The 15,540-nt window shown below is 45.8% G+C and overlaps 1 protein-coding gene across 1 annotated transcript in view; it reads left to right on the top strand.

Moving 5' to 3' along the window:
- The window catches only part of TLL2 (tolloid like 2), a 128,215-nt gene that overhangs the window by 45,876 nt on the left and 66,799 nt on the right, over positions 1–15,540 (top strand). The window lies entirely within an intron of this gene.

Here is a 15,540-nt window from a genome sequence, read left to right as displayed (position 1 = left end):
TCCAACCCCTCCCCACCCCTGCAACACAGCCTGCCATGTCCCAGGTTCTGGCTGGCACTGGGGTGACATACAGAACAGACCAACAGGACAGTGTCTTGCAGCGGGTGGTTTATGGCCCAGCACATGTATTGGCATCAAAACAGGTTCTTTCTGCCCCAGTGAATCAGAGGGATGGGACCATTAATAGGTATTAGCCTTTCTGAAACAAAAGGATCATTCCACCTCACTGACATATGCCACCACCCAGAAAAACACTAGTTACCCGAACCTCTGTTCACTTAGATTATCTCTTAAAGGTGAAGCCATTTATCTGTACTTCTCCTTGAACTGAGATGACTTCTGTCCCAAAAGGTCAAAGACAGGCCATGGAGCTCCATGGTCCTCTTTCTGCTTCTCTCCTCCAGTTCCCTGCAGAGGGCTTGGGCTGGTCTTCCTTTCTTTGATTCCTGAATTCCTTGCTACTCTTTCTGTGACCCAGTTCATGGGTCCTTTGAGACATCTGTAAATCTTTATCGGTCATTTGGTCATCTGTGCAAAGGCCATGTGATAAAATCCTTTTAAGATGTTCTATGAGGACAAACTTGTGTCTCTTCTGAAAGACTTTTTACCAGGTAGTGAGAAAGTCTTAACCCTTAGTTGTAGGTTAACTTCCTACAAACTTCCTTGCCTGGGGTTTTCCATTCCTTCTCTGCTCCTGTCAGACACCAAGGGACAGGGTGATGAGGCACAGAGCAAGGGCCGGGGGTTAGAGCCTCCCAGCTCTGCTACATACCAGCTGGTGACCACAGATCAAGTGCTTTAACCTCTTTGAGCCTCAGTCTCCTCATCTGTAAAATGGGAGTAACAATAATACCTCACCCCACACAGGTACAGTGAGAATACACACAACTGAGATAATATATGCAAGCATCAGTCAATCCTATTCAGTCCAATTCAAATAGACATATTTGTTAAGCCTCTGCTATGACACCACACAATGGAAATAGGATGTTATCTCCGTCCTCAAGCGGTTAAGTGCCTTGTAGGGACAATAGACTTGGTCTGCAAATAATTATACTCCAGGCATGGTATGATCAGGGCTGGGAGCTCCTTGAGAGGAGAGGCTGTGTCTGATCTGTTTTTCTATCCCTGGAACCTGGTACAGTGCCTGGCACAGAGAGGTGCCCCGAGGAAGCATGTTGAATGAGGGAATGAATGAACGGGTGAATGACTAAAGGGCCACAAGGGAGATGTAGGTGAAACAGAGGCAAGGGATGGCTTCATGGAAGAGGCTGTGAAGGATTTTGATTAGGATTGAGGTGGGGAGGGCATTGCAGGTGGAAGGCAGAGCCTGAACACAGTCATGGGAGTGGGAGCTTGGCAGGGTTGACGGGTGGGTGAGAAGGTGGGACTTGGGGGAGAAGAGAAGCTGGAAAGGAGTGTTGGGATCAGACTCCTGTGGGACTTGGCTGAGGACTTGGACTCTCCTCCATGGGCCCTCCCCTACCCCGCCTCAGTGCCCGGAAAGTCTTCGTGCACCCACTTCTGCCCTTCCCTCAAACTCAGCCAGCCCCTCTCGGGGAAGCCTCTGAATGCCCGATGTCTTCCTATTTCTCCCAGACTGGACTGTGAGCTCTGTGAATTATCATTTATCTGTGCCCTCCCAGTGCCTAGTCCTGTGAGAGGCACATTGTAGATGCTCACCAAATTTGCTGAATAAATAATTCTTCACAAAATGAAAATTCCGTTTCCACCTGACTCAGCATCATCGTTACCATTAATCTCTTTACTTTGCTACTTTAATAGTTGGAAAATGGTACCTTATTTTTGCTTCTGTTTTCATTTCTCAAGGGTAAACAACTTCTATATATTTACCTACTAATTACATTTTTCTTCTATGACATGTTCACCAATTTCCTTTATCCAATGCATATTAGACATAAAGATTTTCTCATTGATTTGCATGAGCTATTTATATAATATGGATAGTAACCATTTGTTATCTTCAATGCAGATATTTTCACTTGTATGGGTGTTTTGTTTTCATTTTAGGGGATTAGTCTTTCTGATATACAAAAGTTTTAAAGTTTAGAAGTTAAATATATCAAGTCAGATTATCTTTTTCTTATACTTCTAAACGTATAAAATTATTCCTACTATAGCTCTGGGAAATAACATATTTTTCCAAAGTTTTTCTATGGTTTGTTTGTTTATACTTAATTCTTTCAATCCATTTGGGTTTTATTTGGAGGCACCCCTCCCCCCAAGTTCTGAATAATAATCTCAACGCCATCTAATTCATCTTTTTTCCCTGTGTCTCCTTTACCACATAGTGTGTGTTTTTATATGTAGTGTTAGCATTTATGTCCCATTCATCTGTGTGTCTTTTCATGTTAATTTCTTTATATGTTTTAATATTTGGTGGCCATCCTTCCTCAAGGTCCTTGCTTTTCATTTTTAGAATTTTTAAAAAATTTTATTGGAGTATAGTTGACTTACAATGTTGTGTTAGTTTCAGGTGTACAGCAAAGTGCTTCAGTTATAGATATACATATACCCACTCTTTTTTAGATTCTTTTCCCATATAGGCCATTACACAGTACTGAGTAGAGTTCCCTGTGCTGTACAGCAGGTCCCCATTGGTCATCTATCTTATATATAGTAATGTGCATGTGTTCATCCCAAGCTCCTGATTTATCTCCCCCCAACCCTACAATGTTTCCCCTTTGGTAACCATAAGTTTGCTTTCGATATCTATAAGTCTGCTTCTGTTCTGTTAAGTTCATTTGTATCTTTCTTTTTAAATTAGATTCCACATATGAGTGATATCATATGATATTTGTCTTTCTCTGTCTGACTTACCTCACTTAGTATGATAATCTCTAAGTCCATCCATGTTGCTGCAAATGGCATTATTTCATTCTTTTTGATGGCCGAATAACATTCAATTGTATATATGCACCACATCTTCTTTATCCGTTCCTTTGTCGATGGGCATTTAGGTTGCTTCCACGTCTTGGCTACTGTAAATAGTGCTGCAATGAAGATTGGGGTGCGTGTGTCCTTTCGGATTATGATTTTCTCCAGATATATGTCCAGGAGTGGGATTGATGGATCATATGGTAGCTGTATTTTAAGTTTTTAAAGGAACCTCCATACTGTTCTCCATAGTGGCTGTACCAATTTGTATTCCCACCAACAGTGCAGGAGAGTTCCCTTTTCTCCACACCCTCTCCAGCATTTATTGTTTGTAGACTTTTTATGATGGCCATTCTGACCGGTGCAAGGTGATGCCTCATTGTAGTTTTGATTTGATAATTAGTGATCTTAAGCATTATGTGCTTTTTGGCCATCTGTATGTCTTCTTTGGAGAGCTACCTATTTAGATCTTCTGCCCATTTTCTGATTGGGTTTTTGTTTTTTGGACTAGAGCTACATGGGCTGTTTCTATATTTCGGAGATTAATCCCTTGTCGGGATTACCATCTAATTCATATTCTTTCCCCATGTCTCCTTTATCACATAGTGTGTGTTTTTACATGTAGTGTTAGCGTGTGTATCCCATTCACCTGTGTGTCTTTTCATGTTAATTTCTTTATACGTTTTAATATTTGGTGGCCATCCTTCCTCATGGTCCTTGCTTTTCATTTTTAGAAATTTCTTGAATAGTCTCACTTGTTTATTCTTCTACATGAATTTGAGGATCAATTCTCCACAAAAATCTAGGAAGATCCCAACAAAATCCTCTTGAATTTGGATCATGATTGCATTAAACTTATAACTTCATTTGGAGAAATGGACACATTTGTAGCATTTACCCAATTCATCCAGGAACATGGAATGTTTTTTCTTCACTTACTACTACTTTTATAAACTGCAGTACAAATGTATAATTCTCCTCTTGCAGTTATCCACACTTCCTGTTAAAGTTATCCCAAGTCTCTTATGTTGACTATTCTGAACGGGCCCTCTGAAAATTTCTCTTCTTTTGGCATATTTCAGTGTGAGGGATGGGCAAGGGGATGCCTTTATCACATCTAAGAGCTGAGAAGGGAGTTCCCTCCATCTCTCTTCTCATATCCAGCTGGGTACTGAGTTATGTTCGTCCCATCACCTAAATAGCCCTCCCAAGTAAACTCTCGCCATCCCTACAGTCCTGTCACTCTCCAGGATGCCATCACTTCTTGACTGGAGACAGGCATTAATGTCCGCTGTAGCCTCACATCCTGCAGCCTCCCTTTCCCCAGTCCCCCCTCCCACCGGCAGCCACCTCCTGTGTGTTGGGTACTGTCCCAGGCCAGGGGGTACATCAGGGGAGAAGATGGAGCTAGCTTTTTAGAGGGTGTCAGGGAGGCAGGCAATAAACATGTAAGCAAATAAATGAGATCGTTGCTGGTAATGCTCAGTGATCCCCGAAGGAAATAAATGGGGACTGAGAAGATTCTTCTAGAATCTTCCTCTTATGCATTCAGCTTGGTGGTCCAAATTTTGGCCTTCAGCGTCTCAGGGGAGAATTTAGTCGGTGTCCCACCGTGCTCCTGGGTGCCTGTGCTCCCTTCCTGCCTCACCATCAGCCGTGAGCACTGTGTCTGAATTTCTCCCCCACTGCCTCTCTACTGCCCCACTGCTTCTTCACCCAGCCACTCCCTGCTTTAGAAGCACCCCCCTGCCCCAGAAGCTTCTGGAAATCCATGTGAAAGAGGCCCCAACTAATCCCTCCAGGACCTTTGAAGACCAGCAATTCCCCTCTACAGCTTTGGGAACCAAAAAGGACCAAACCCCATGGGAAGTTCAGGTGACAGTTGTTGTCTGAGGGAAAGAGCAGCTACTCCTTTCTCATCTGTCTCCTCCTCCCTCTCTCCACTTCCTTCTTCTAAATGACACTGGGATGTGCTCTTAGACCCTACTAAAATTTTCGGCAAGGGGTAGGGCAGAGAAAAGCTGTCATTCTGTCAGGACACTCCATTCTGTCCTGAATGGGGGAGGCTGGGTTTCGCAGGCTGGGGTCTGAAGACAGATACCAGGTTGGTATAGCTGTGCTCCTGGCCAGAGCTTAAACTTTAGTATGGTCATCAAGATACCAGAGGCTGGGCTTCCCTGGTGGCGCAGTGGTTGAGAGTCCGCCTGCCGATGCAGGGGACACGGGTTCGTGCCCCGGTCCGGGAAGATCCTACAGGCTGCAGAGTGGCTGGGGCCGTGGGCCATGGCTGCTGAGCCTGCGCGTCTGGAGCCTGTGCTCGTAACGGGAGAGGCCACAGCAGTGAGAGGCCCACGTACCGCAAAAAAAAAAAAAAGAGAATAATCATCAGTAAGGCTATGGGGTCCCTACAAGGTGCCAGACATTGTATTATGTGTTGCTCACACCTAAAAAGTTAGATCCCATTGTGTCCTTTTTTATGGATGAGGAAACTGAGGCTCTAAGAATTTAAGTATCATGCCAAAGATCACTCAGGTCAAAAAAGCTGTGCTACCAAGCTGGGCTAGTCCTTTCTCTTCTATGGTCTATCCTGCCTGACTCCCTCCCGTCTCTACTTATTGAAACCCTTCTTGTCCTTCAATGCCACCTCCAGGAAGCCCTCCTAAACTTCCAGGTTGAGAGTGGGATTTCCTTCACCAGGTTGCTCTCACTGTTCTCTCTGCCTCATGGCTCCTGTGGATGGGGTGGTGTCTGATTCATAGCACATTGTGGAACTGGCTTGATTCAAGGCAGGTGGTGAGCCCTGGCTAGAGGTGGATACCTTAGATGGCTCTGAGAGAATCCAGTGGTCCTGAGCTCAGCCAAAAGTGAAGGGGCCCTCTTTTGTGCCTGGAGGGGACCACGTCCTATTCCTGAGGAACAACCTGCTCAGTCTTCAAGGACATCTGGTATGATCCCTGATTTGGGGCTGGAGAGCTCTGACTGTCAGTGTGTCTGGGGCAGCCGCCAGGGAGTGGAGAGTGGTTTGCAGGACAACTTCCCTGGGAGCTCAGGTTCCCATTCATCATCCGTCTTCTCCTCCTCTTCCTCAGGGGTCTTGCTCCAGTCTCCTGTGCACTTCCCACCTCGGAATACAAACACGGGTCACTGAGCCTTCAGAACCATGCCTGAGATGTAGAGAGATCTCCCTGGGAACATGACCCTTTATCATCTAGCTCAGGGGTCCCCAACCCCTGGGGCCGTGGACTGCTACCGGTCCACAGCCTGTTTGGAACCGGGCCGCACAGCCGGAGGTGAGTGGTGGGCCAGCAAGCGAAGCTTCATCTGCCGCCCCCCATCACTCGCGTTGCTGCCTGAGCCATCTGCGCCCCCCATTCCGTGGAAAGATTGTCTTCCATGAAACCGGTCCCTGGTGCCAAAAAGATTGGGGACCACTGACCCAACTTACTCTAGAGAATGAGGAGCTGGGATTTTCCCAGGCTTATATATTGGGACATTTACTGTCTATTATTAAGGTTGGAATCCCTAGCCCTGTATTATAAAAAACCATCAGTAGAATCAGATGGGCCTGGGATTATATCTGGGTCTTGCTTCTTACTAGCTGTGTGACTGTGGGTGAGTTATTTAAAGTTTTCTAAGCCTCAGTTCTTTCTTTTGTAAGTAAAGCCAGTAATAGTCCCTACCTCACAGGACTGTGCTGAGAATTAAATGAGAAAATACACGTAAGGCAGCAAGCACAGTCCTTGGCACACAAGACCCAGTAAACATTATTGGGTCTCTCAGCAAAGCTCTAGCCTGTAATTTGGGACCCACTACTCAGTGAATGACTCTTAACTATCTTGGCCAAGCCACTCCACTCTCCCAGGGATAACAAGATGACTACACACAACCTAGTCACCTGAGTCTTTTCTTAACATATATCTTTGGTTAATTTTTTAGTTATTTGATGTCTCAAATTGTTACGGAGCAAGTTTTATAAAAATAACATGCTCGGGTACAGTGGATGTCTTATTGTCACTGCTTGCCAATGAGTATTAATGGATCCTCAGCCTAAACTTGGTTTCGTTAAGTGCACTTTAAGGAGAACTTAACTTTTTACTTCACTTGCGGTGTTTCTGGTATAAAATGTCTTGTCTCTGTGGCTTATTGTTTCAACCCATTCTGCTCTTTCAGCCTTCAGAACAGTTTTAGAGCCAATAGTAATAATCGCTAACTCAATGAGTGCTGACTATGAGCCAGGCATTTTTCTATGTCTTGAATGTATCATCTCTCTTAATCTTCATAACAGCCCTAAGAGGTGAATACTCTCATCCTTATTTTATGGATGAAGAGACTGAAACATAGAGAGGTTAAGTGACTTAAGACCACACAGCTAGTAAGTGACATAGTAAAGGTTTAACCTTGGACAGTCTGACTCCAGAGCTGGCACTCTAGGTCCATCTTTCAAACCACCTGACTTGCTAGAACTTTAAGTCTCTAGAGATCAAGCAGGGGGTAGGCTGTTCCATTCGTGGTCCCTGACAAACCTCACCTGGCACAGTCATTCCTCGTGACTCTGGGCTTGGTTGTGTGACTTGCTTTGGCCAGTAAGACATTAGAAAGCATGATGGAAGCAGAAGCTGACGAACGCTTGCACAGTGGGGCTCATCCTTTTGGAATGCTGCCCTCCACATGAGCCATCTCAGACATCCCTCGGCCATTTCAAGTCAACCCAGCTCAGGTCCCAGAGCAGAGAAAAGTCAGCCCCATTTGTTCCTTGCCCCAGCTCCTGGCCTTCAGAATCAGAAGCAAGAATAAAATGGTGGTTATTTTAAGCCACTCTGTTTAGAGGGATAGTTTGTTATACAGCAATAAATGATGGAAATGGCCAAGAAGCCAAGGCCAGGCTGGGTGTGAAAGACGTGGACCAAGTGTGCAAGAAGACCTAGAGTCCAGGGCCCAGGAGAGCTCTGAAGGTTTGAAGCCAGGTGAGCAGCAAGTCCTTCAAGAGCGTCCCTGAGCAGAAGGTCTGGTGTAGCTCAACCAACAGTCAGGGACTAGGAAAGATGCAGACACAGACATTCAGGATGGGTAGAGGGTCCAACACCAAGCAAGATGGACATCTGGCTGGAGGCTCTGGAAAGAGAGAGCTCAAATTTGCATGATTAAGAAGCCTCCCATGAGCTTCTGCCTGGGGTCGGAGCAAATTCCAAGGCCTCATCAGCCAGTGCTAGGACACAGGTGGGAGCCAGTTAACTGACTGGGGAAGAGCGCACTGGATCTCCCAAGAGCCCATCCGACACTGTCTTAAAGAAGTTTCCAACAAGCCCTTTCCCGTTCTCACCAATGAGCTTAGCTTTCCTTTCTTCCATCTTGCCAAGGTGTGGACTCATTATTTTTTCTTTCCATGGTGAGAGCAGAAAAGTGGAGAAAAAGATTGGACCACAACCTTTCCATCTGCATAAACACGAGTATGTTTCTTTCCCATCGGAAAAGGGTTTCCCGGCAACGGTGTGTGTGTGTATGTGTATGTGTGTACAGACATACACTACAAAGTGCAGAGCACATGTTCTTAGGCAAAGTGTATGATGTAATATAGTTCTTCTTTATTTTTAATTCCTGATTATAAAAGTGATATGTTGAATAAAATTTAGAAATTACAAAAAGTATATAAAAAAGTAACACTCACCCAAAAATCACCCATCAGGGATCATCACAGTGGACATTGTGCGTATTTCCTTCCAGTATTTTTTCCATAATTTTTCGTATATGCTTTTTAAAAAGTAAAAGATGGAATCATACTGGGTAATACTTCCTAACCTCTTTTTGGACTTATAATATGAACATTTTTCCCGTTTAGCAAACTTCCTTCTAAAACAGTTTAAAATGTTATGTTAAGTTCCCTTATATCATAATTCCTTTATTGGGGGTGTGTGGTTGTTACAGTCTGTCTTTCAAATGTTGAGAATGAACATCCTTTGTTTTCATTGTCAATCGATTCCTTAGTACCGATATTTAGAAGTCATATTATTGGGTCGAAGTCATATTATTGGGTCGAAGTCCTATTATTGCTTGTTTTAAAAGACCTTGATACATCTTGCTAAATTATCTCATAACATGTTACCAATGTATATTCCTCCTTCAACAGCAGTGTATAAGAATTTCTGTTGTATTATACACTTGCCAATATTGAATCATTTCATTAACAAAGACTGGCAGTGATCTTTTAACGCATTTTCTCTTTCCCTTCTGTAATATTTGAAATTTGGCACAGATATAACTTTACCTGGCGCCGAATTGCTTAGGATTACACGCTGATTACCGCAGTGGTTGCCTAGTTCATTCCTAAATCGACCTGTCAAAGGGGCTTTGCCTCGGTTTCGTTTTTCCTAATGAATAATGAAAAGCTCTGCTGTGTGTGTCTCGCCAGTAGTTTTCTGACAGAGGTGTGCAGATGTGTCGTCCATCAGCCTTGCTTGGGTTGCTTGTTCAGACCACACCTGTGCAGGTGTGAGGTAGAGGGCAGGGGTTAGGAGCATGGATTCTGGAGTCAGAAGGGGCTGCCTGGAAAGGCAAATTCAGTCTCTTACCAGCTGGGTGACCTTGGGCAACTTATTCATGAACCTCAGTCTTCCCTTCTGTAGAAGAGGAGTGACGTTACTTATTCACAGGATTGCCGCGCGTATTACATAGGACCAAAGGGCATGGCAAGTTGACTGTAAGGGTAAGACTCAAAGGCCCTGCACAAGCTGGCCCTGCCTCCCTCAGGTATTAGCCTTAGTTCTAGCTCCATTGGACTCTTATTTTCCTCCCTCTGGACTTTTTTTTACTTGCTGGTGTTTTGTTTTGTTTTGTTTTCTGCTAGAACACTCTCCCCAGATGGGTGTCCCCCTCTCATCATTTAGAGCTCAGCTCAAATGTCACCAACTCAGACTTTCCCTGGGCTCCCATCCCCCATTGCTCTTTCATAAAACTCGTTTCAGTTTCTTGAAAGTGCTTAATCCCTCCATAGAATGATCTCTTTTTGTTTGTTTGTTTGTTTTGTCCTGTCTTGTTTTTGGCCGCACCGTGTGGCTTACGGGATCTTATTTCCCCAACCAGGGATCGAACCCGGGCCCATGGCAGTGAAAGCGTGGAGTCCTAACCACTGGACCACCAGGGAAGTCCCAGGATCTCATTGTTTAGTGTTGATTTTCTTCCCTCCACTAGCACCATGAAGGCACCATGAAGATAGACCCTGCCTGTCTCCGCCTTCAGGAACCCAGCACCGTGCTGCCCAAAGCAGACACTCAATCAGTATTCATTGAATGAATGGACTGGCAATAAAGTGACTTTTAAGCTCTTGTGCTAGAGATTATTTTTAAATTTTTCTTAGAGTAAAGCAAAGCAGTTTTATGCTAGATTTACCTCTGATGGGACGGAGCTGTAAATACAGGTATTAAAAAGTCAGTAAATGTGAGAGCTGAGGGTGTCCTGGCAGGGTTACTTGTGTTATCTTAAAGGCTTTGACACTAGACTGACCTCTCCACCCAATGGCTGTGTGTCCACAGTGATATCTTAAGTGCTCTAAGCCTCAGTTACACTGTGTGTAAAGTGGCACTGATACCCACCTCAGAGGATTAGTTTGAGGATGAAATACAGGATAACATATGTGAGTACCTGCAAATAATCAGCATTTAAAAATGGCAGTTATTTTTGCGTTTAAGAAAACCAAGAGCCAGGCTTCCCTGGTGGCGCAGTGGTTAAGAATCCGCCTGCCAATGCAGGGGACACGGGTTCAAGCCCTCGTCCAGGAAGATTCCACATGCCATGGAGCAACTAAGCCCGTGCGCCACAACTACTGAGCCTGCGCTCTAGAGCCCGCGAGCCACAACTACTGAGCCTGTGTGCCACAACTACTGAAGCCCACGCGCCTAGAGCCCGTGCTCTGCAACAAGAGAAGCCACCGCAATGAGAGAGCGCCCGTGCACGGCAACAAAGACCCAATGCAGCTAAAAATAAATACATAAATAAATAAATTAAAAAAAAAAGAAAACTGAGGGCCAAGTAACGTTAGGCTCTAAGAATGAGACAGAAGGAATAATTACTATAAGGTTTTGTTTATCAATTATCATATTCATGAATATTAATTCATAGTCACTATGAATTATCATATATTCAAATGAACAATATTGATCCAAGGCTGTCTTTTCGGGCTTTGGAAAAGCCCATCCCTTTCTACCTAGACGTCTTTGGATGTATATAGTTAATATTTCATTAATTATGTAGAGGGGCGTTGTGTGTACATCAATGTCTCATATGATGCATATAATTAAGCCACTTTTTGTTGGGAGCGGAAGAAAATTGGGCTTTCCCAAAGAAAAGCAGCTTGCTCCCAAAGTTGCTAACAGATTGCTTCTTAATTGAACTTGGGAGGTGAATTATATGGTGAATTAGAAAAAAGAACAACTCTGAATTTAGTGAATTGTTCCATAAAGGAAACTGTGGGATTGAATTGCAAATGCTGGATAGAAACATTTCAGCCTGGCCCCATGCATCACGGGCTGCTGACCTCTGCATGAACAGGCCTGGAGCTCTCTTTTCAAGGCCTGGATGGCATTCTTTCCCAGAGACCAGCTGTAAGCCTGGGTTTCTTATGCAAAGGAGACGTTTGAATAAGCCCCTGTGACTAATGAAATCTACAGGGTCTTTGCATAGCCTCTCACTGAAGAGGTAATTAACCAAAGATCAAATATGGGCATATATATGTATTTTTTCAAATATTTTTTGTCTTGCAGTTACACCCAAGGAAAAAGATATCCCTACACCCTGAATACTCCCTGCCCCCATTGCCCCCAATCTTTGTCTGCATCAGACTATATTTCTCTCTTCCTTGTTCTGTGTGCTTATGGCTGCAGTTATAGCCACAGTCACACCTGTCTTATTTGCTTGCTTTTACTGAAATGGAGCAACACATTCCATTGATTTAGATGTGAGAAATGACTTTTCTTAGTACTTGATGTCTGTCTTCAGCTCCACATCTTCCATTCCTGGTGAGCTGGGGAGGAAGGAGGTTAGTTTTAAGAAAACATCGTGAGTTGAGGCTACCTCTTACAGGGTTCTCTAAGTAGAGAATCTCAAGTTCGGCTGCACCTTAGAATCACCTGGGGAGCTTTTTGAAATCCCAAGGCCCAGGCCAATCAAATAAGAACCTCCGGGGGTGGGATGCAGGCCTCAGTACTTTTCTAAAAAGCTTCTCAAGATGATCCCGAAGTGCAGCGAAGGTTGAAAGCCATTGTTCCAAGAATATCTACTTCCCTCCCTCCATAAGCTGAAAAAGACAAACTTCTCTGTCAGTGATGATGAGTTAGAAATGAGTGGGTTTTCTCTGTAAGCACTGTCTACCTGACTCATCCATCTACCTATCCATCTGTTCATCCATCAATCACATATTTTATTGTCTGCTATGTGCCAGGCGCATGTGCTGAGTGTTTACTGTTGGACAAGACAAGGTCCCTTTCTTCAGGATGCTAAAAACTAACCTAGGGGATCAGCTGAGTAGACAGGAGATCCCAATTACTTGCGGCAAGGGATGTGAAAAGGCCCAGGGTGCTGGTAACACAGAGGAGGGGGCTTCTAGCCCAAGAGGAGCAATGGGGCTTCCCAGAGGAAGTGGTGTTCAAGCTGAGCCTTGCAGGTCCAGTAGGATTTGGCCAGATGAAGAGGTGGGTGTGGCAGAGGAAGGCGCATCAACAAGAGGAGAATGGAAATCCAAGAGGACCGTGAGGAGCTTAGGTGGCTGAGCACAGAGTGGGAGTGGGGGAGTAGCAGGAAGCCCTGAGGTACCGGCTGGAGGAGGCCAGCAGGGCCATATCACAGGGGTGGGCCTCATGGGTCATGTTAGGGCTTAGAATTCATCCCGAGGGCAGTGGGAAACCTTGGGAGTGTTTTCATCAGGGGATTGGCCAAATTACATTCACTCCAGGTAGATCCCAGGCTCGACTGTACTAGAAGCATGCGATTTGCTGCCCTTTGGAGAAATGACAAGAGCTGCCAGTCTCTTGCTGGTAAGGGTGACAGAGAAGGGATGTGTGTTCTTAATTGCTGTGACCCCAGTCTCATCAGTGACTTTCCCTTGGGGATAGGCAGCCACCCCGCCCCCCCAGACATCCCACTTGTTCTCCTGTTCTTTCTGGGTCTGAGGCTGAGGGAAGGAGCACAGATCTGGGGAGGTCCGCCAGGACCCACCTCCAGCTTCTCCATTACTAACCATCTCTGTACCTTCAGGACAGGCAAGTCACTTCACCTCTTGGAACCTTGTTTCCACATCTGTGAGATGAGGATGTTTGTGGCTCTTTTGTCACTGAGTCTTCACGAGGCTAGAATTACAGAACTCTGCATTTAGCACTGTTCCTAGCACATGGTCAGCACCGTAATTGGCACATAGTAAACACTGATTCTTTCCCCACCTCCATCTGCTAGGGGGCCCCTGGTCTCCCCCCAGCTCCAGAGCTTTGCTCCCATTGTAACCCCAAGGGCCAGGGGGCCAAGGGAATCAGAAGTCCTCATCCCCCCACCTCCTCTGCCTGCTGCAAAGCTGAATATCAATCTCTCCCAGCCATCGCTCCCTCAGCCACAGCCTCCAGCTAACCTTGAACCAGGCTGTGCTCAGGTACCCTTACTAGTTTTTTTTTTTTTTTTTTTTGTAGGAGCCAAGCAGGTCTAAACTTTCCAACCCTCCATGATGGGCTGGTGCTTTGCAGAACCTCCTTTCAAATCCCAGCTCCTGTGTTCCCCTCCTGTTCGCTACTTAATAACCCTGATCATATTCAGAGCCAGTGGAGTCACAAAACCCTTTCATGTCCTCTGGCTCCCGTCTAGATCTCTCAGAATAAAAGCCAAAATCCTGAAAATGGCCTGCAAGTTCCCCCAGGAGCTGACCCCCCCAGACCCTCCACTGCTCACTGACCTCATCACCTATTATTCTTTCCCTGGCTCATTCCATTCCAGTCATACCCACCTCCCTACTGTCAAGCACATTCCCACCCCAGGGCCTTTGCACCTGCTGTCCCCTCAGTTGGAATGCTCTTCCCCAGATATCTGCAGACCCTCTCCCTCACTTTCTTCAGACTTCTGCTTTTCTGCCTTGTATGAAATGGCAATCCTTCACCCCTAGCATTCACTGTTCCCCTCACCCTTATTTATTTTCTTCATAGCGCTTGTCAACAGCCGACTTATATATTTAGTCACCTGTTTGTTTACCATTTTCTCCTCTACCCTCCACCAGAATATAATTTCCATGAGGTCAGGGTAGAGTTTGTTCAGTGTCATATCCTGAGCAGCAGAAACAGCATCTGGCACGCAGCAGGTGTCGGATGAACATTTGCTGAATGAGCAAATGCCTAAACAAACCATTACCTCATTCGGAACTTGGAACAGCCCATTTGACAGATGAAAAGTACTAACACCCAAGGTCTCATCCTCAGTTACACAGGGAGTGAAGACTAAGCTAGTCCAGGAGCCTTGGCCTCAGGCTCTCCTTCAGTCTGCACAGGGCACATTCCTCTGCTGGCCAGTGATTTTCATACCATCAGGATTTCCCCTGACCTTTAGCCCGAGAGGAAATGATATCGCAACTGGAAGAATACCCAGAGGGCTGGGAGCTGGCAGCGAACGCCCCGGCAGCTGCAGGGAGTGTGTTAGTGGATTCTGACTTGGCCAGAAAGGCAGCGGACGAGCAGGATGAAGGCATGTAAAAATATCTGCGCGCGCCTGGTCCACCGCCAGTGTCAGTCACCAGAGGGAGAGAAGTGGTCTGCATGTCAGGAGTTGGGATGCAGGACCACAGGGCTGTCTTCTGTGGTTGTCAGGGGCCAGGGCATTGGGACCCTTCCTTGAGCAGCTCTGGAAGCCTGTGACCTATGGAGCACAGGAAATATCATCGGGCTTCTGACCAGGAGACTGTCCTGAGCCCTCAGCTTCCCTTACGGGCTGGCAACCCTGGGCTGATCATTTTGTATCTCAGTTTTCTCCTCTGTAAAATGGGGTTACACTTCTGCTACAGAGTGTTTTCATCAAGGTCCAAGGGGAGATGGGGAAACTGCTTTTGTAAGCTGCAGATTTCTAAACAAATGCAAGAAATATTTTGCACAAGTAGATTGTCCTGTAGGTGCTTTGGTGTGGTTTCACATGTATGATAGTCTCTCCTGGACACAGGCTTTGTCCTCACATCTGCTCCCTGGTGTCCCAACCCACCCAGCTGCTCAACTGCCAAATGTAGGCATCATTCGGGACCCCTCTCAGTTCCTCATATCTAAGCCATCAGCCTCTCCTGTTGCTGTGCCTCCAACTATATTCTTAATATCCCTGAGGAACCAGCCTCCCTCTCTCCACCACGGTCAGCCCCTCCACATGGCAAGCTCATTTCCGATCCAGATTCTTTCCTGATCCTCCTTCAGCTGGGACCCGCTGGCCCGGATCTCTGTGTGGCTGGCTCCTTCTTGTCTTCCAAGTCTCAACCCAAATGTCACCTCCCTAAAGGGCCTTCTCTGACCGCTTTCTAAGCAGCTGCTCCAGGCCACGTTACCACATACTGCATTTGATCTTCAGAGCATTTTCTGAACCTGCAGTCATCTTATTCCTTTATTTTCTTACCTACCATTTACTGTCCAACCGCCCATTTGGAAC

Source organism: Neophocaena asiaeorientalis, unplaced genomic scaffold, assembly GCF_003031525.2.
Source record: "Neophocaena asiaeorientalis asiaeorientalis breed wild unplaced genomic scaffold, Neophocaena_asiaeorientalis_V1.1 scaffold240, whole genome shotgun sequence".
Taxonomy (NCBI): Eukaryota; Metazoa; Chordata; class Mammalia; order Artiodactyla; family Phocoenidae; genus Neophocaena; species Neophocaena asiaeorientalis.
This window is presented reverse-complemented; position numbering and strand designations above follow the sequence as displayed.